The sequence below is a fragment of the Vulpes vulpes genome, chromosome 12, assembly GCF_048418805.1.
Source record: "Vulpes vulpes isolate BD-2025 chromosome 12, VulVul3, whole genome shotgun sequence".
NCBI lineage: Eukaryota > Metazoa > Chordata > Mammalia > Carnivora > Canidae > Vulpes > Vulpes vulpes.
In genome coordinates, this window is record NC_132791.1 from 141,354,221 (window position 1) to 141,374,643 (window position 20,423).

General features: G+C 39.5%; 1 protein-coding gene and 1 non-coding gene across 7 annotated transcripts in view; one reads left to right on the top strand and one right to left on the bottom strand.

Moving 5' to 3' along the window:
* SPECC1 (sperm antigen with calponin homology and coiled-coil domains 1) overlaps positions 1 to 20,423 on the bottom strand; it is a 279,082-nt gene that overhangs the window by 27,168 nt on the left and 231,491 nt on the right. The gene's annotated exons all lie outside the window — the stretch shown is intronic.
* Positions 6,388 to 6,490, top strand: LOC112925024 (U6 spliceosomal RNA). Its single transcript, XR_003236000.2, has one exon. It is a non-coding gene; the product is annotated as a U6 spliceosomal RNA (small nuclear RNA).

Sequence of the window (20,423 nt, forward strand, 5' to 3'; positions counted from 1 at the left end):
CAACAGGCAAGTTTATAGCAATATGAGACTATTTCAAGAAATAAGAAAAATTTCAAATAATATAATCTTATGCCTATTAGAAACTAGATAAAGAAGAACAAAGAAAGCCCAAAGTTAGTGGAAGGAAAGAAATAAAGATCAGAGAGGAAATAAAGACTTGGAAAAATAGAAAAGATCAATGAACTAAGAGCTAGTTCTTTGAAAAGATAAACAAAATCGATAAACCTTTAGCCAGATGCATCAAGAAGAAAGAGGAATAAAATCAGAAATGAAAGAGAAATTACAACCAATCCCACAGAAACACAAAGAATCATAAGAAACTACTATGAAAAATTATGTACCCACAAGATGGGCAATCTAAAAGAAAAATTCCTTGAAACATAAAATTTTCCAAAATGGAGTCAGGAAGAAATAGAAAATCTGAACAGATTGACTACTAGTAATGAAACTGGATTGGTTAAAAAACAAACAAACAAACAAACAAACAAGCAAACAAAACTACCATCAAACAAAAGGTCAGGACAGGATGGCTTCACAAGTAAATTCTATGAAACATTTAAGTAAGAGTTAATACCTATACCTATACCTATCCTTCCCAAACTATGACAAAAATTTGAAGAGGAAGGAATGCTTCCAAATTCATTTCATGAGATCTGTATTACCTTGATACCCAAACCAGAGGAAGATACTATAAAAAAAGAAAATTATAAGCCAATATCCCTGCTAAACATAGATGTGAAAATCCTTAACAAAATATTAGCAAACCCAGAAAAAGACAAATATCATATGATTTCACATGTATGTGGAATCTAAAAAGCACAACAAATGACAATGAAATAGAAAGAGACTCCTAAACACAGAGAATGAACTGGTGGTTGCCAGAGGAGAGAGTGTGAAGGGATGGGCAGAATTGGTAAAGGGCATTAGGAGGTTTAAACTTCCAATTATAAAATAAGGAAGTGCCAGAAATGTAAAGTACAGTATAAGGAATATAGTCAATAATACTGCAATAACATTGTATGGTGACAGATGGTAACTACAGTTATTGTGGTGAGCACTGTATAATGTGCAGAATTGCTGAATCACTATGTGGTACACCTGAAACTAATATAACATTGCATGTCAACTATACTTCAAAAATAAATGCTAAAAAAATATATTACCAAACCAAATTTAGCATTCTTTAAAAGGATCATTCACCACAATCAAGTGGGATTTATTCCAGGGATGCAAAGAAGTTTCAATATTTGCAAAACAATCAATATGATGCATCACCTTAACAAAATTGCAGGGTAAAAATCATATCATCTCAATAAATGCAGAAAAATATTTGACAAAATTCAATATTCATTCACAATAAAAAACTCTCAACAAAGTGGGCTCAGAGGAAATACACCTCAACATAACAAAAGCCGTATATGACAAATCCACAGCTAAAATTATACTAAATGGTAAAAAGCTGAACTCTTTTCCTCTAAGATCAGGAACAGGATGTCCACTCTCACCACTTTTATTCAAAAGAGTACTAGAAGTCCTAGCCACAGCAATCAGACAAGAGAAAGAAATAAAAGGCATCCAAATTGGTAAGGAAGAAGTAAAACTCACTATTTGCAGATGACATGATGCTATTTATAGAAAACCTGAAAGACTCCACCAAAAAACTATTAGAACTGATAAATGAATTCTTTAAAGTCACAGAATACAGAATTAATATACAGAAATCTGTTGCATTTCTATATACTAATAATGAACTAGCAGAAAGAGAAATTAAGAAAACAATCCTATTTATAATTGCATCAAATGAATAAAATATCTAGGAATAAGTTTAACCAAAGAACTGAGAAACCTATATCCTAAAAACTGTAAGACATTGATAAAAGTGACTGAAGATGAAAATAAAAGGAAATGAAAATCATGCTCATAGATTGGAAGAATTGATATTGTTAAAATGCTCATACCAGCCAAAACAATCTACAGATACAATGCAGTCCCTACGAACATACCAATAGTATTTTTCACGGAGCTAGGACACATAATCCTAAAATTTGTATGGAACCACACGAGACCCTGAAGAGCCAAAATAATCTTAAGAAGGAAGAACAAATTTGGAGATATGACAATCCCAAGTTTCAAGATATACTACAAAGCTGTAGCAATCAAAACAGTATGGTACTGCCACAAAAATAGACATAGATCAATGGAACTGAATAAAGAGCCCAGAAACAAACCCACACATTATGCTTAATTATTTTACAACAAAGGAGGTGAGACTATACAATGATGAAAAAAATTCAATAAATCGTGTTGAGAAAACTGGACAGCCTTATGCAAAAGAATGAAACTGGGGGCACCTGGGTGGCTCAGTGGTTGAGTGTCTGCCTTTGGCTCAGGTCATGATCCCAGGGTCCTGGGATCAAGTCCCGCATTGGGCTCCCCACAGCCTGCTTCTCCCTCTGCCTATGTTTCTCCCTCCCTCTCTGTGTCTCTCATGAATAAATAAATAAAATCTTAAAAAAAAAAAAAAAGAATGAAACTGGATTGCTTGCTTACACCACACATAACAATAAACTCAAAGTGGATTAAAGATCTAAATAAAAGACTCAAAACCATAAAACTCCTAAAAGAAAACAGGCAGTAAATTCTTCAACATCAGACTCAGCAATATTTTTTTTGGATCTGTCTCCTTTGGCAAGGGCAACAAAAGCAAAAATAAACTATTGGGATTACATCAAACTAAAAAGTTTTTGCACAGTGAAGGAAACCATCAACAAAATGAAAAGGTAACCTGCTGAATGGGAGAAGGTATTTGCAAATAATGTATATGATAAGGGGTAACATCCAAAGTATATAAAGAACTCATACAACTCGACAACAAAAAAAACAAATAAAAAACAAGCAATCCAATTAAAAAATGGGCAGAGGGGGTACCTGGGTAGCTTAGTGGGTTAAGGGTTTGCCTCTGGTTTGAGTCATGATCTCAGGGTCCTGAGATGGAGACTGCTTTTCCCTTTCTCTCTGCCCCTCTCCCTGATTTGTATTTTCTTACTCACTTTCTCTCTCTCAAATAAAAAAATAAAATAAAATAAAAAATGGACAGAGGATGTGAATAGGCATTTTTCTCAAAAAGATATGAAAACATACAGACAGCTGACAGATACATGAAAAGATGCTCAACATCACTCATCATCAGGGAAATGCATATCAAAACCCAGTGAGACGATCCCCTCATACCAGTCAGAATGGCTAGTATCAAAGGAACAAGAAGTAAGCATTGGTAAGGATGCGGAGAAAAGGGAATGCTCATGCACTGTTGGTGGGAATGTAAATTGGTGCAGCCACTATAAAAAACAGTGGGGGATGCCTGGGTGGCTTGGTGGTTGAGCGTCTGCCTTTGGCTTAGGGTGTGATCCTGGTCTGGGGATCGAGTCTCACATTGGATTCCCTGTGAGGAGCCTGCTTCTCCCTCTGCCTGTGTCTCTGCCTCTTTCTCTGTGTCTCATGAATAAATAAAATCTTAAAAAAAAAAAAATCAAAACAGTGGGGAGGTCCCTCAAAGAATTAAGAATAGAAATACCCTATGATCCAGTAATTCCACTTCTGGGTATTTACCCAAAGAAAATAAAAACACCAATCTGCAAATACGTATGTACTCCTATGCTTATTGCAGTATTATTTACAATAACCAAGATATGGAAGCAACCTACATGTCCAATGGGTAAAGAAGATGTCACACACACACACACACACACACACACACACACACACACACACACACACAAATATTACTCAGCCATAAAAAGAATGAAATCTTGCTGTTTGTGACATATAAGAACCTAGTATGCTAAGTGAAATAAGTCAGACAGACAAAGACATGTACCATATAATTTCACTTACACATGGAATAAAAAAACAAATGTATGAACAAACAAACAAGAAACCAGAAACAGACTCATAAATATAGAGAATAAGCTGGTGGTTGCCACTGGGGAAGGGGTGGGGTGATGGGCAAAATAGGTAAAGAGGATCAAGAGGTGCAACTTTCTGGGGCACCTGGGTGGCTCAGTCAGTTAAGCATCTGTCTTCGGTTCAGGTCATGATCTCAGGGTCCTCAGGGATTGAGCCCTGAATCGGGCTCCCTGCTCAGTGGGGAGTTTGCTTCTCCCTCTCCCTCTGCCCCTCCCCTCACTTGTGCTTGCGCTCTCTCTCAAATAAATAAAATCTTAAAAAAAAAAAAGAGGTAAAAACTTCCAGTTATAAAATAAATACATCACAGGGATGAAAAGTACAGCATAGGGAATATAGTCAATAATATTATAATGACTTTGTATGGTGACAAATGGTAACACACTTAAATGGTGAGCATTTAGTAATACATATAAAATAAATGTTGAATCATGCATCTGAAACTAACATAATATTATGTGACAACTATAATATTTAAAAGATATTTAAATTAAATATTAAAATTAAATATTTAACTTAAATATTTAAAAGAAAATGCAGTCTGTTCACAGCTACAGGAACTAGATGTCTTGGGCACACCATGACCTAAATATCCTCATTCCTGGGACTTCTCTGAGACTCTTTTTTGATATGTCTTTATAGTCACAGCTGTAAAATTAGACTGTTTTGGGAGGGGGAGGGGTGTAACAGTGTACAGATCATAGAGGACGAAAGAAAAATTAATTTCTCACTGGAGTTCAGCACGTACAGGAAAAGCGCCCTGGGAGAACCAAGGTTATTTTGAAGATTTGGTGAAACACAGTATAGAACATATGTACATGCAAGTGGGTTCTTGTGAAATCTCAACAAATGCAGCCTACACTTCCTTCCTCGCACATGGGTTTAGGGTTCATTCCTTGGATTGGGTAGATGTCTACACATTCAATTTTAATATCTCTGTTCCCCTCCCCCCCCAAAATAATAATATCTCTGTTCCCATCTCAGACTATCTGGTAAACCTCCAGTAGTCCAGCCCTACACACGGACAGCATAGCCTGAGGTTGCATACACAGGGTGATTTGCACACAAACTATCTGGGCCCCTTCTCTGCATAGCTTTTTCCTTTCTGATGCCCCATATTCTAGAATGCTGCTGTCTCAGCTGCCACTGATGGCTGCCTCCCTCATGAGGCTCCATGGCATTCCATGCTCAGTTGCCACTGCAGCTCTCTACACTCTGACATAGGAACTGTTCCCAATGTTGACCATGGGGGTCTCCTCATGAGTTTCCCTCCTCTTGGATATTAGTTGTCTAGAGATAAGCTCCAGACAGCTAAATTTAAAAGCCAAAATTAGACATTATTAGAATCTAAATAAATAGGTTTATACTCTTGAGGGAAAGAAAGCCATGTAAGGCACAAAACAGAAAAAGCATTTAAAAAAGGATTGAGAAACTGATTACATAAAATTGTTTCTGTATAACAAAATTAAAGGATCTATCTATCTATCTATCTATCTATCTATCTATATATATATATCAAACTACTAATATCTGGAATATATTCTTATAATACATATGAGATAACAAGTCAAGGAAAAATTGGCCGAGGAATGAATCAGTAATGCAGTGAAGTGGAAACAGGGTCAGAAACATTTGAAACATTTGAGTCTCATCAAAAAATAAAATAGTAAACTATTTTCACTCATCAAATTGGTAAAAGTTAAAAAGATTTTTAATTCACAGTTAATGAAGATTTGGGAAATGGGCATTTCTGGTTTTTTTAGAGGAGAGAGAGAATGAGAGAGGGGTGGGGAAGAGGGAGAGACAGAATATTAAGCAGCTTCCACATCTAGCAGGGAGCCCAATGCTGGGCTCGATCTCACAACTCTGAGGTCATAACCTGAGCTGAAATCAAGAATCAGATGCTTAACTGGCTGAGCCACCCAGGAACCCCAAAATGGGTATTCTTACTTTGGCTGATGGGAATATAAATTGGCATTGGCTTTTAGGAAGGCAACAAGAAACGTATTTTTAAAAAATAAAAATATGATTTGACTAAGTAATTTCACATGTAGGTATCTATTCTAAACATTTTTAAAAAAAATTTATTTATGATAGTCACACAGAGAGAGAGAGAGAGGCAGAGACACAGGCAGAGGGAGAAGCAGGCTCCATGCACCGGGAGCCCAACGTGGGACTCGATCCCGGGCCTCCAGGATTGCGCCCTGGGCCAAAGGCAGGCGCCAAACCACTGTGCCACCCAGGGATCCCCTGTAGGTATCTATTCTAGGGAAAATAGTCATGCGTTTCCCCAAAGACACCCACAGGAATGTTTGCCACACCATCATTGTTCAGAATGGGGAACTGGAAATATCCTAGTTTCTATCAATTAAGCTAAGCAAACTTGTTCTGGTTTTGAAAAATGTTTATGAAAAATAATCTATAGTGCTTGCTTTGGCTGCACATATACCAAAATTGGAACGAGAGAGGATTAGCATGGTACCTGTGCAAGGATAACACGCAAATTCATGAAGCAGTCCATAATTAAAAACAAACAAAAAAACCCTTATCTAAACTCAGTTTTCTAATCTGTAGGCATTCCTGTGAAGCTCATGGGAAGACGCTGATGTTTTAGGTTTCTATGGGTCTGCTTTATGTAATTTGTTCTAAATACTTGATGTTTTTCAGTACATAAATGTCAATCTAGGGGACTGGTCCTATACTTGTCTCCATTTTCACTGACTTTGAGATAGTCTAGAAGGGACAGAGAATAACAAATGAATAGAGTCAAAATCCAAAAAAGACCTCAACAGGCCACAAACAGGAAACCAAACTTAAGTGAGATGACATTTTAACTTAATTCTTCATTTTGTTTTTCTTTTTTCTTTTATTTATTCATGAGAGAGAGAGAGAGAGAGAGGCAGAGACATAGGCAGAGGGAGAAGCAGGCTCCATGCAGGGAGCCCGATGTGGGACTTGATCCTGGGACTCCAGCATCATACCCCGAGTCAAAGGCAGATGCTTAACTGCTGAGCCACCTAGGTGTCCCTCTTCATTTTCTTTTTTGTGTTTTCCAATTTTTCTTCAATGACCATGTATTACTTTTATAACTGAGAAAAACAATGTTATTAAAAATATTAATTACATCACTTACAGACAAAATAGGCCAATGTCAATTTCAAGGTAATGAATATGAGCCCTTATGTTTTTAGGCTAAACAGATCTGAAAAAATTGGTTTTGTGTTTTTTCCCCAAAAAATATCGAAGAAGACTAAAGACTTGGCTGTAGATGAGGGAGGGAAGATGCAATTAAGAACTTGCTAGAGACCTTAATTTTTTTTCCTTATGTGACAGATCTAAGGCAGCTACAGATTCTCTAAAATCTTCCAGCTGAGAGGCGGAATTTAACTCTCCTCTTCTTGAATCTGGGCTGGCCTTAATAACTTGCTTGAATGTGGAGGAAGTGACATTTGGGACTTGCAGGGTACATCACAAGAAGCTTTGAACTTCTACTAAGTACTCTTGGAACACTCTCTCTGAGGCTCCTGAGGTGTGTCGAAGCCCAGGCCAAGCCAAGTGCAGAGAGGTCTTCTGGAGAGAAACTGGCCAGCCCACAACTATTCCAGCCTCTAGACAATGGAGGCTTCAGACATGGTAGAACAGAAAGGAGACAGGCCTAAACTCTAGACATGTGAACAAAATGAACACTGTAATCCACTAAGTTTTGGGGTAGTTACATAGCTATACAGAACTTAGAGCATCCTACTTTATTTACTTCTTTTACAACTGTTGCAAAGGGGAGAATGGAAACCAACCTTTTGTTCCTCAAGGAAATCACTTTGGGGGTTGGGTTCCTTGGAACTTATCTCCTCTTTTGATCCTATTCCTACTGTTGCTTTTTTAAAAAAGATTTTATTTGAGAGAGAGTGAGTGAGAGTGAGAGAGATCAGAGAGGGAGAGGGACAGGGAGAAGTAGGCTCCCCAGGAGCTGGAAGCCCAACGTGGGGCTTGATCCCAGAACCCCAGGATCATGACCTGAGACAAAGGCAGGTGCTTAACTGACTGAGCCACCCAGGTTTTCAGTTTCCTCATCTTTCAAATGAACCCGTTAGATTATACCAGTGGTTTTGAAATGATCAGCTATGGGACCTGCTCTTCCAACTAAAGTTTTCTGCAGAAGGTTTTGCTAAGGTAGAATTTGAAAACTATAAGGTTAAATGATCTCTTACCAGCTTCCCTTGCACCTTTGCATGTATATCCTATCCTGCACTATCCAATACAACAGCCACTAGCCACATGTGGCTAAGTTAGTTAAAATTGAATAAAGCTTATCATTCAGTTTCTCAGTCACATTAGCCACCATTCAAGTGCTCAAGCCCCACAAATGGCTAGTGGCTCATGTTCTGGACAGTACAGCTCTAGAGCATTCTCACCATCGCAGAAAGTTTTACTGGACAGCACAGTGCTGCACTTACACAAACGTGCATATATATTCCCCTCTTTTATGCAAATGTTGGCACGTTCTGTACTCTGATTTCTTCCCGCTTACTGAGATCTAGAGAGGTTCTTTCACTACACATGGAGAAACAATGATAGTGTAGAGATCAAGAGATTGGCTTCTGAAGCCAGAAGCCCTGTCACGTACTAGCTGTATGACTGTGAGCAATTACTAAACTTTTTTGTGTCTTAGTTTCTATATCCTTAAAATGGCTGTGGAATAGATACCCTAGAGGATTGCAGTCAAGAGTAAATGCAAAAATAACATAGGAAGCCCTTATAAAAATGTCAGCTATATGGTGACTCTTCAATAAAGAGCTCAATTTTCATTACCATTAACTCTCCATTCTCTTTCTGGAGGAGTCCATCATATGGATGGATGCTCTCTCTCTCTTTTTTTTAAAGATCTTATTTATTCATGAGAGACACACAGAGAGGCAGAGACACAGGCAAAGGGAGAAGCAGGCTCCTTGCAGGGAGCCCGATGTGGTACTCGATCCCAGGTCTCTAGGATCAGGCCCTGAGCCAAAGGTGGATGCTCAACCACTGAGCCGCCCGGGCACCCCGATATCACAGTCTCTTTAAGTCGCCTCCAGTCTTTTGTTGTCATACTGTACACATAAGGAATAAATTATGACAGATTCTGCCAAGCTGCCCTCAGAGAGGTTCTTCTCGCTTTTACTCCTCCCATGTCGTGACATGTGATAACCTCCCTCCACATTCATAAAAGTGTCCACAAAGTTTCAGAAAGTAACGTGATCTTGTCCACCCCGATGCTCTCTCTACCACTCCAAATAAGAGTATTTTTAGTAAGGAAAACTTTTTTTTTTTAAGGGGAAACAGCATTTCTATATTTTTGGATGTGCCTACTAAGAAAATAATACGTAAGAACTAAGCAATTTGTTCTAAGGAATTTTGTTCCATGACCAAGTTTAACTTATACGAGACAATCTTCAATCCTAGCTAAACCTCTCACTCCCAGAAAGACTGAATTCAGTCTCTAAAATCATAAGCTTCTGGAGCTAGACTATTTCTTTTTCCCAGATGAACATTTCATGAATAAGAGAACGGAAAAAAATACTCAGTGCAGATTCACTTGGGACTGTTATTATCTAAATAGACTTATATGCTGTCCTGGGGGATCGAGAGGGAACAGCAGCAGACATTAAGGCCTCGTCTCTCTTAATGACGGCAAGATAATGGCTTTTGGTATTGGATGGTGTTGGCTACAATACCAGTTGCTGGCATATTTGATCTATGGAGGTCCTCTGGCAGGACAAAGGATCCACAGGGAGGATAGGACAAAGGCACTTTAAATCAACCTCAGTCCACAGCAGGAGGAAACGTTCTTACAACATTTTATTTGGAAAACCATGCTTTTACTTCCTGAAGCTGGCAGGACATCTAACATTCTATACATATAAAAAATGTGTGCACTGGCAATGTTTGAACGCAGATGTTTCCCTCAAATGATCCTGTAAAACCAGAAGACTCAACTAACTCAAATCAAGAGCCCTTAACTGGAATCTGATGCTGTTTCTAAGAGCCCACCTCATCTTCTGCATTTTGTAGGCATTCAGCAGGTTGGGGTGCCTGGGTGGTTAAGTGTCTGACTTTGGTTCAGGTCATGTTCTCAAGGTCCTAGGATGGAGCTCCAAGGCAGGTTCCCTGCTCAGCAGGGAGTCTGCTTGTCCCTCTGCCCATCCCCCGACTTGTGTGTGTGCCACACCCTCTCTCTCTCAAGTAAAATCTTTAAAAAACAGAAAGGAATTCAGCAGGTTGGAACAGGCAGGATGTGGGTCTCTCAGCCTGCAGAGTTGCTGAGCTGAGCCCTACACTTGGGTTTTGGGGCTGTCCTGTGCACTTGCAGCCAGGTCTCTGAGCAGCGGCCACTCCCTTAGGGGCCTGTGGATCTCTGCTCTCCCTCCAAGCCTCTACTCCATGCCCAGCTTCTACTTGAACCCTCCCCCAGGCTGTTACCATCCACCTCTAGTTCTTCAACAGACTTTTCTGACTTACAGAGCTCTAGAGCCCAAATTCTTGGTGACCAAAATACTTTCCTTTTCCTTAGTGACAAGGAAGACTGACTTTCTCTGTTTCTGGTAGGTGCTGGTGATATGGGGGATTGGGGTGTGGACTACATTCCATACTTCTGAGAAAAGGGAGAAGAAACAAAACAGGTATACAGAAAAGGCTGACCTCCCACACAGGCTACAGATACGAGTCTAATTCTGTCAGCTATGGAGACCTGAAAGGCTTTCAAGACATGGTGGCAAGGGTCCCCCCAGAGGAAGCGTAGCAGAAGCTTGTCGGAAGCATGGCAGCAGCGTCCCTCCTGTGAATTCATCCAGGAGGAAGATGGATGGATGTCACATGCTACAACATGGATGAAGCTTGAGGACATTATGTAAGGAGAAATAAACCTGACCCGAAAGAACGAATGCTGGATAATTCCACCTCTGTGAGGCACCTCTAGGAGCCAAATGCATGGAGGTAGGAAGCAGAACTGAGCTTACGAGGGGCTGGGGGATTGGTTCTTAGACAGAGATTCCACTGGGAAGATGAAAAAGTTCTGTGGATGTATGATGTTAATAGCAGCACAACGACACGAGTGTGCTAACGCCATGGAGCTATATGCTTAAAAATGGTTAAAATGGTGAATTTCACATTCTGTCTATTTTACCACAATAAAAAGAAAAAAAGAGATCAAGGATGACAGGAACGACAACAGAGCAGAAGGGACAGATCCCTGCCCATCTGCCCACAAACACCGATAAAAGCAGCTAAGTGGATTTCATTCAACAACGATGAATCCTCCCATGTAATTAAGAGTACTTTCAAGAATATCCTGTTCCACTTAGCAAGCTGTTAGGTAACTTCCCCAATTTGAGTGAAAAGTTTCCTGTGGTTCCTTTAAAATCACTGTTTGGTAGTTCTGCTGGGCTGTGATGCTGCCACTGTTTTGTGCCTGGTGGAACTTTGGTGCCTTGGGGGCTCTGCACCCTGTCTTGCAGAAGGACTCAGCCCCAGCTGGTGCTTGTGTGACCAGAAGTCTGACACTGTCAGGCAGGGACATGTCTGACCCTTCTGTCTTCACCTCCGCTTTATCACCAGAACCCTTCCAGGTTGCTGTCTGGCCTATCCTCCCCGCTGGTCTACTGGGTCTTTAAATCTGGGCACAACACTGGCTCTGGATGGTTCACAGGGCTAGTGACCTGTCTGCCTGGCCCCTCCTTGGTATTATTCAGAAAGTGTGTGGGGCAAAGGCAGCTGGGCCCTTTCTCTGATGTCCAACCCCACTGGGGCTCACTGGCCCATTCCTCATTAATTCAACTGACTTTTCTAGCCCTGCATCGGAAAGCTTTGATTTTGAGGGGAAAAAGTCTGTTTATTCTACTCAAATTTGAATAGAACTGATTTTAGCTTTAGTTTTCATATAATTATCAGAATATGCTACTAAGATTCTTAGGCCTTTCTCATCTTTTCAATCCACATGCCTTACAATGTGTTCATGGTTAGGTGACTGGAAATCAGGAAAAAGAAATCTAGTAAGAAAAGCATCCTGAAAAGAAGATAACAAGAATAAGAGTAAATACACACTAATAAGCCACAAGAAAATGTGAATGAGCTAAATTTCTCTATTAGAGGAATTTTTGGATCATAGATAAAGCTAAACTGTAAGAAATATACTTAAAGTGTGTGAATAAGAAAGATGAAGAACAAAGGAATTATAAAAATATACCATGCAAATAGAAGTTAAGCAGAAAGGGGAAGAGGATATTAGCATAAAAAAGGAAAACTTCCAGGTCAGAAGGTTTAACTGAAGTAAAAGGTAAACATATTAAGAACGTATAAGAGTTATGAACCCTTAAGTCTGGTATCAAAATATCTTATGTAAAAACTTAGAAACCAAAGATTTTGACAAAAACTACAATCAGAGTAAGAGATTTTAATACACCTCACTCAGAATTCCACAAATCAACTGGCCACATAGTAAAGGACACCCTCCACCACCCACAGATGGCAGCTCTGGGCCATTCACAAGATTCCCTTGAGAACAAGTGGAGGGGCCTGCTTTACATGCAACTAAAAGGTCTGTGCAGAGGAGTTTGATCAAAGGAAAAGAACATTCAGTTCTAAGAAAAATTTAAGCCTCCACTTCTGGGGAACATGAGAATTGCAACTTCTAAATGAGGGGTTTCTCAACTTCAACCCAACAAAATTTCAGAACACTTTGGGTTCTCATTTGTTAGAAGGAGCATCAGAGTCTTGTGGATCTGTCCTATATCCCAGAGTATAATATGTTCCTTCTGGCTAAAAATTGTCACCAACCCTACTGGAGAAGGCAGAAAAATACCTAATTGCATTTGGATTGTGTACAAATGATACAGGGTTTCAGTGCTTGCTGACATCTTAACAAAAAACCAGGTAATATTAACACAAAAATTCATTTATACCTAAGCCATGTAACAATAACAAGCCAAATGTCCCTTTATTAACTAACAGAGTATAAAAATATGCTTCATATTAAAGAATGACCATAATTAAGTAGCAATTTTCCCCCAAGAGTAATATACCGGATTAGATATACATCATGTCCTGTGACTAAATTGGGATTTCTAACCCAGGAATATAAGAATGTATCCCTATGAAAAAATCTGTTATACAGTATAATATATTTATGTTAATTACATAAGTGGGTTGAAAGAGAAAACCCCTTATGCATTGTTCAACAAATGTCAAAAAGGAATTTGATACAATACTTACCTATTTCCAGATTAAAAAAAAAAATCTCAGTAAATAAGCTTCCTTTAGCTGAGAGAGTATTTACTAGGAAACAACACAAAAATATATTTAAAGGTGTGATGCTACTGTGAATGGAAAACAAGACAAGAATATCCAAAATCAACAGTAGTGTTCAACATTTTCTGGACTTTCATGAATGCAATTAAAAAAAGTACAATAAACATCGGAAAGAAAGGAAAAAAATAATTATTTGCAATAGTTTGCCTCAACGACTCTAGAAAATCAGCAAATAAAAGCAATTAATGAAAAACATTGAGATGGAAAACTTGTAGTTTGTCACGATGACAGCTAACAGAAGCTCCTCCTGTGGTACAGCATATTGGACGGAACTTTCTCATTTTTCTGCACAGGAGTAGTGTGTGGCAGAGAACCAGACCATGAGTCAGTGGAAGACCAGAACATCAGACACCTACTAAATTCCTGTTTATGCCTGTGTCTACCAGGGTACTCAAACAGAGACTTCTAAATAAATGATGGTAAAACAAATGGCCATTCACCTAAAGAAAAAAGTTATAGTTCTACATAGTAAAATAAACATAAATGCAAAAGAAGATTTAAATATTTTAAAAAGATGATCTAGAGCCCCTGTGATAGATAAAGGCTAATATTTTAATGTATAAAGAGCTCTGAGACTTGTAGGTAAGTAAAGCAGATTGAACACATGGACTTACTTTCATTCCCTCTTTTTTTTTTTTTTTTTTTTTTTTTTTTTTTTTTTTTTTACTTTCATTCCCTCTTGAAGCCTCACTAAGACCATAGAAAAAAAGAGATTGCTCCCCCCCGCCCCCAGGTGTTAACTGACAAGCAAAAAAGGAAAGAGGAAAGGAAACAAAATTCTGGCACCTGAAATGCAGATAGACCAGAAGTAACTAACATAACAGACCTAACAAAACTAAATCCCAAGCCAGCAGTGGGGATGAGCAAAGATCCAACCTGATTTTAGTGCAAATTTCCCAGAGGCTCAGGAAATGGGTGGTGTGAGGTACTTTGGGAAGTAAGAATGAAGGTGGTTAAAAACAGGACTAGTTTGGAAATCTGTCTGCAAGGTCATTTGAGTCAACTGTAGCCTGGGGAGGAATATGGGGTCTCTAGACAGGGTGGGTATTGAGCATGATTCTTATTTATTTCTGGATTTAAAAACAAATTTTCAAATTCTCAGTAAAGTCAAAACAGAAGCAAGCTTCCTTTAGTTAAGAGAGCATTTATCAGCAAACAGTTGTGAAAATTAATAAATAATAAAATTTATATATTAAAATTAATATACCACTCAGTATCAGTTGTAGGAAAAGTTGTCGATTACAGACAACAGAAGAATCCTCAACCGCCAAGAATCACCCATTACAGGCCCCAGCAGGGAAAGATGGAAACAGCATCTCCTACAAAACACTGACTATCCCTGCAACACAGCCAATGAGAAGGAAACTATGGTCACCCTGAACTCTTGCTTTTTCTCCAATAGACTTTTATTCAAAATAACTCCTCCCAACTTCTCCCTTTTTCTCCATAAAATAATGTTCTTCTCTTGTTTTTTTTTTTTTTTTTACTTGTCTGTGGTTTTGCCATAGCTTGTTTGTCCAAATTGCAATTCTATATTATTTCTGAATAAACCCATTTTTGCTGCTAAAATGACTATTTTATTTTTAAGGTTAATAGAAAAATACAAAAATGACATTTCATAGTGAGGCAACAGTGATGCCCTGAAAAGAGGGGAATCAAGAGGACTTTGCAGGGTACCCAGATAGTTAATAGACCCTCCTACCCCCTGTGTTCTTCTCTGGTCTGCTCCCTTAAAACCTGACTGCCAGGCTGGTGTCCTCAGCCAGGAGACTGGAAGGTCCTTCTCTGGGGAATTTGACCAGCTCAACAGGGCAGACCTGAAGACACAAGACACCAAGAGTCCATCAAGGACATGGCACAGGTATAGTACTCTACAGTGAGGACCACATTTATAAGACTCACACAGAAGCCAGGAGCAGCCAATCAGCTTTGTAGAGTCCCAGACTTATATGAGAGCAATAGTCAAGGGCCACTATTTTTCTGATAAAGTCTCTAGCACACAGAGATTAAGCAATAGAACAAAACAAAGGAAATCTGGAAGAAAGAATTTAGGCAGAGAGAAGATCTGGGGATAAAAGCAAGCTATTGTTCTGGGCAAGATTAGTAGAAGATATCCCATATGCAAAACAAAACCAGAAATGCTATAAAAAATTCAGGGTCTGAAAAATATTTCCTCGGATGTACATATATGATAGTGGATAGATACAATGGAATATTATTCAGCCTTAGAAAGGAAGGAGATTGGGACACCTGTGTGGCTTAGCAGTTGAGTGCCTGCCTTCGGCCCAGGGCATGATCCCAGATTCCTAGGATTGAATCCTGCATCGGGCTCCTTGTGTGGAGCCTGCTTCTCCTCCCTTTGCCTGTGTCTCTGCCTCTCTTTCTGTGTCTCTCATGAATAGATAACAGAAATCTTAAAAAAAAAAAAAAACCCAAAAAGAAACGAAGGAGATTCCTGACACATGCTACCTACCACATGGATGAACCTTGAGGACATTCTTCCGAGTGAAAAGTCATTTTTCCACTTATATGAGGTACAAGAGCCATCAAAACCATAGAGATAGAAAGAAGGGTGGCTGCCAGTGCTGAGGGCAAGGGGATGGGGAGTTACTGTTTAACGTATACAGTTTCAGTTTAGGAAGATTTGAGACTGACTGTGTAACACTGTGAATATACGTAATACTGAACTGGACACTTAAAAATGGTTAAGATGGTAAATTTTTAAAAAAGATTTATTTATTCATTAGAAAGACAGAGAGGCAGAGACATAGGCAGAGGGAGAAACAGGCTCCCCACAGGGAGCCCTATGGACTCAATCCCAGATCCCGGGACCACATCCCGAGTTGGAGGCAGACATTCAACTGCTGAGCCACCCAGGCATCCCAAGATGGTAAACTTTATTTTATATATATTTTACCACTGTTAGAGATTTTATTTTATTTATTTATTTTTACAGTTAGAGATTTTATTTTATTTTATTTTATTTATTTTTAATTTATGATAGTCACAGAGAGAGAGAGAGAGAAAGAGAGGCAGAGACATAGGCAGAGGGAGAAGCAGGCTCTATGCACCGGGAGCCCGACGTGGGATTCGATCCCGGGTCTCCAGGATCGTGCCCTGGGCCAAAGGCAGGCGCTGAACCGCTGTGCCACCCAGGGATCCCCATACAGTTAGAGATTTTAAAGGCTGAATGATGTGAAAAAATATGATAACAGAAACGAAACATTTAAGAGATTTTAGAATATCAAGGAAGTCTCTCAGTAAACTGTGAAACAAAGAAATGGAAGAAAAGTGAAAAGAGATAATTAGGAGATCAGGCCAGGAGGAGTACCAGAAAAAGAAAACAGAAAGGAAGAAATTAGCAAAAAAAAAATTCAAGAAAATAAGTACATGAATTATGTTACTGAAAGAGTATAAGGAGTACCCAACGTGATAGGAAAAAAAAAAAAGAAGCATCCACATTAAGGTATATCACCCTAAAATGTTAGAAAGTTGAGGACAACCAGAAGCTCCTACAAGTTTCTGGAGAGGAGAAAAAAAAAAAAAAAAAGATCACACATGAAGAATTAGAATTATTTGTTCTCACTGCAACACTGGAAACTAGAAGACAATGGAACAATGCCCACAAAATTATGAACAAAATTTTATGACCTAAACTTTTTAAAAAAGATTTTATTTATTTATTCATGAGAGACAAAGAGAGAGAGGCAGAGACACAGGCAGAGGGAGAAGCAGGCTCTATGCAAGGAGCCCAATGTGGGACTTGATCCTGGGACTCCGGGATCACACCCTGAGCTGAAGGGAGATGCTCAACTGCAGAGCCACCCAGGTGTCCCTATGACCTAAATTTTTATGCCCAATTAAACTACCATTTGTCAGAGTAAAATAAAGATACAAGGTCATACATTTTCTTTTGCAAGGTCATAAAATTTTATCATCCATAAACCCTTGCTCAGAAAGATACTGGAGGAACCAAAACAAGAAAGGGGAAAAATAAGGAAAAAAGGAATAGGGCCCAGGACACAGAAGATCAAAAAAGGTGAGGGGCACCTGGGTGGCTCAGTCAGTTAAACGTCTGACTCTTGATTTCAGCTCAGGTTGTGATGTCAGGGTCACGAGATCAAGCCCTCTACTGGGGCTTCACACTGGGCGTGGATCCTGCTTAAAAGGAGATTAGTGTCCTTTTAGTAAGAGCTCAGGGAGCACCCTCTCCCTCACCACTTCCAGAGCCATGCAAAAATCAATGTTTGTTGTTTAGGTCCTTCAAGTTCGTGGTATTACAGCAGCCCAAGCAGGCTGAGACTTAGATCTTCCATTATGGGCACATATAAACTCTGACTGAAATAAAACAAAAAGAGCTCTTATATATTTTGAGGAAAAACAATAAACATGTGAATAGAAAAGCAAGCAAAGCAAGTGTACTAGTATTTCACAGAAGAAATACATAAATGGCTAACAAACTAATGAAAGGTGCTCAACTTGCACCTGTAATGAACGATTTATAAGGGATGCCATTTCTCCTCTTGGATAGGGAAAGATGAGTATCCATATCCAATAGAGGAGAAGGCAAGAGGAAACAGGCACTCGTGGACATTGTTAAAGGATTATAAACTTGAATTACCATGCAGGAGAGCAATTTGATAACGTATATCAAAATCCAAAGTGTAATGTACCCTTTCATTAAAGAATTTTACTTCCCAGGAATTTATTTTACAAAAATCTAATGCAAGTCTAGAAAAGGTGTGCTAAATGATATTCATCACCATGACACTACTTTTATTTTATTGAGGTAAAATTCATGTAACACAAAGGTCACCCCTGAAACTACTATGAAGTGTACAACTTAGTGGCTTCTAGTCCATTCACCATGTTTTACAACTGTTGCTACTCCAGTGCCAGACATTTTCATCACACTAACAGGAAACCCTGTACCTGCTAAGTAGCCACTCCCTATGCCCCCTGACCCTCAGCCCCTGACGAACACAAATCTTTTCAGTTTCTGTGTTTTGTATAAATGGAATCACATAAGATGTGACATTTTCCATTTGCCTTCTTTCACTTAATATAATGTTTTTAAGGTACATGTGTGTTGTACTTCATTCAACTTTTTAGCTGGATAATAGTTCACTGTATGGATAGACACATTTTCTTTATCCATTCATCCATCCAGTAGTTACAATTCCAGCTCTTCCCACCTTTTGGCTATTGGATGGTGCTGCTGTAAACATTCATGTTTCAACACTTATTTTTAATTCTTTTGTGTATATACGCAGGAGTGGAATTGCTACTTCATATGGTGAATCTATGTTTGACTTACTAGGGATGCCAAACTATTCCACAGAGGCTACAACCACTAGACATTCCCACCAGCAGTGTAGGAGGGCTGCGATTTCTTCACATCTGTGACATGACTTGTCATATTCTTCATTTCGATTATAATACTTCTGGGCTCCAGAATTTCTCATTGGTTCCTTTTTCACACTTTGCATCTCTGTGTTGATATTCTCACTTTGAACATTTTGGGCGCATTTATGGCAGTAGGCTTCAAGTAGGTCCAATGTCTGGGCTGCCTCAGGGACAGTTCCTATTTTTTTTTCTTATGAATGGGCCAAACTTTCTTGTTTCTCTGCCTACCTGCAATTTTCTGTTTAAAGTTGGCATTTTGAGTATTATTATTTTTAAAAAGACTTTATCTATTTGAGAGAGAGAGAGAGAGAGCCAGCATGGGGGGGCGGGCAGAGGAAGAGACGACAAGCAGATTCTCCACTTAGCAGGGAGCTCAATGTGAGACTCGATTCCAGGACCCTGGGATCATGACCTAAGCCTAAGGCAGACACACAGTCAATACCTGTGCTTTTAAGTGTTCTTGAAAAATGCTGCCTGAGAAGCCCAGGGAAAACTCCTATGCCAGCAAAACAAAGGTAAGCCCTTGAGCCATATAAATATATGTATACTATATATATCCTTTAGGGAACCATCAGACGGGTCAAAATACATCACCACAGGTCCCTGAGAACAAGGTCTGTGGTACTAGCAAGCTGCACAAGGAATGCTGGTCACCATCTGTAAGGCTATCGCTGAGCTGGGAAACAGAGGATGGTATGGGGTGGGGGGTCAAAATGGCAGAGCTCTTGCATGGAAACTATAGCTTCTTCCTCCCTTCGTTGTGTGTTTCCCTGCTTGTTCCAAGTTTTTGACTAGATTCCAGTGTTATGAAAAGGCTGGTTCTGACAGTTTTTGCCACCTTATCTGTTGCTTTTGTGGAGGGAAGGAGTCTTAGATTTACTTACTCCCCCACTTTGCTGATGCCCTCATGGTATTATTTGTAAGAGTGGGTGATATGATAGGTGTTATGGATTGCTTTAATCAACAATTTTCTAACCCACTCTAAGAGCTAGAAAGTGGAAAGGTGCATTTGCAAGACACCCCTGCAGCTAGCATTCAGAACCAGGATGTGATTTAGGTTCTGTCAATCACAGGCACTTGCACAAAATGGACTCAGAACTGAGTCACCTGGAGAAAGAGGCAAAGTTGGGACATCCACTTGGCTAGTCCAGACTACAGGAGAGGTGCTTTTTTTTTTTCTTTAACAGGAGTGGAGCCAACAACTCTGGTAGCAGGTTCCCGATTTTGCATCTTCCTGACCACCAAGGCCACCTCCTTAGTGGGCCAGTTCTGATATGAAGACTCTGGCCATTATCCCTAGAATTCCAGCCTAGCAAAGGTTTCTCTCTCTCTCTTTAAAGATTTATTTATTCATTTTAAATTTTATTAATTTACTCATGAGAGACACACACACACAGAGAGAAAGGGAGGCAGAGACACAGGCAGAGGGAGAAGCAGGCCCTATGTAGGGAGCCCGACGTTGGACTCGATCCTGGGTCTCCAGGATCATGCCCTGGGCCGAAGGCAGCACCAAACCGCTGAGCCACCCAGGCTGCCCAAGATTTATTTACTTATTATTTTAGAGAGAGAGTGAGCAGAGGAAGGAATAGAGGGGAAGAGAGAGAGAGAGAGAGAGAGAGAGAGAGAGAGAAAGAAAGAAAGAAAGAAAGAGAGAGAGAGAATCTCTAGCAGACTCCCCACTGAGCATGGAGCCTGATGCAGGGCCAATCTCACAA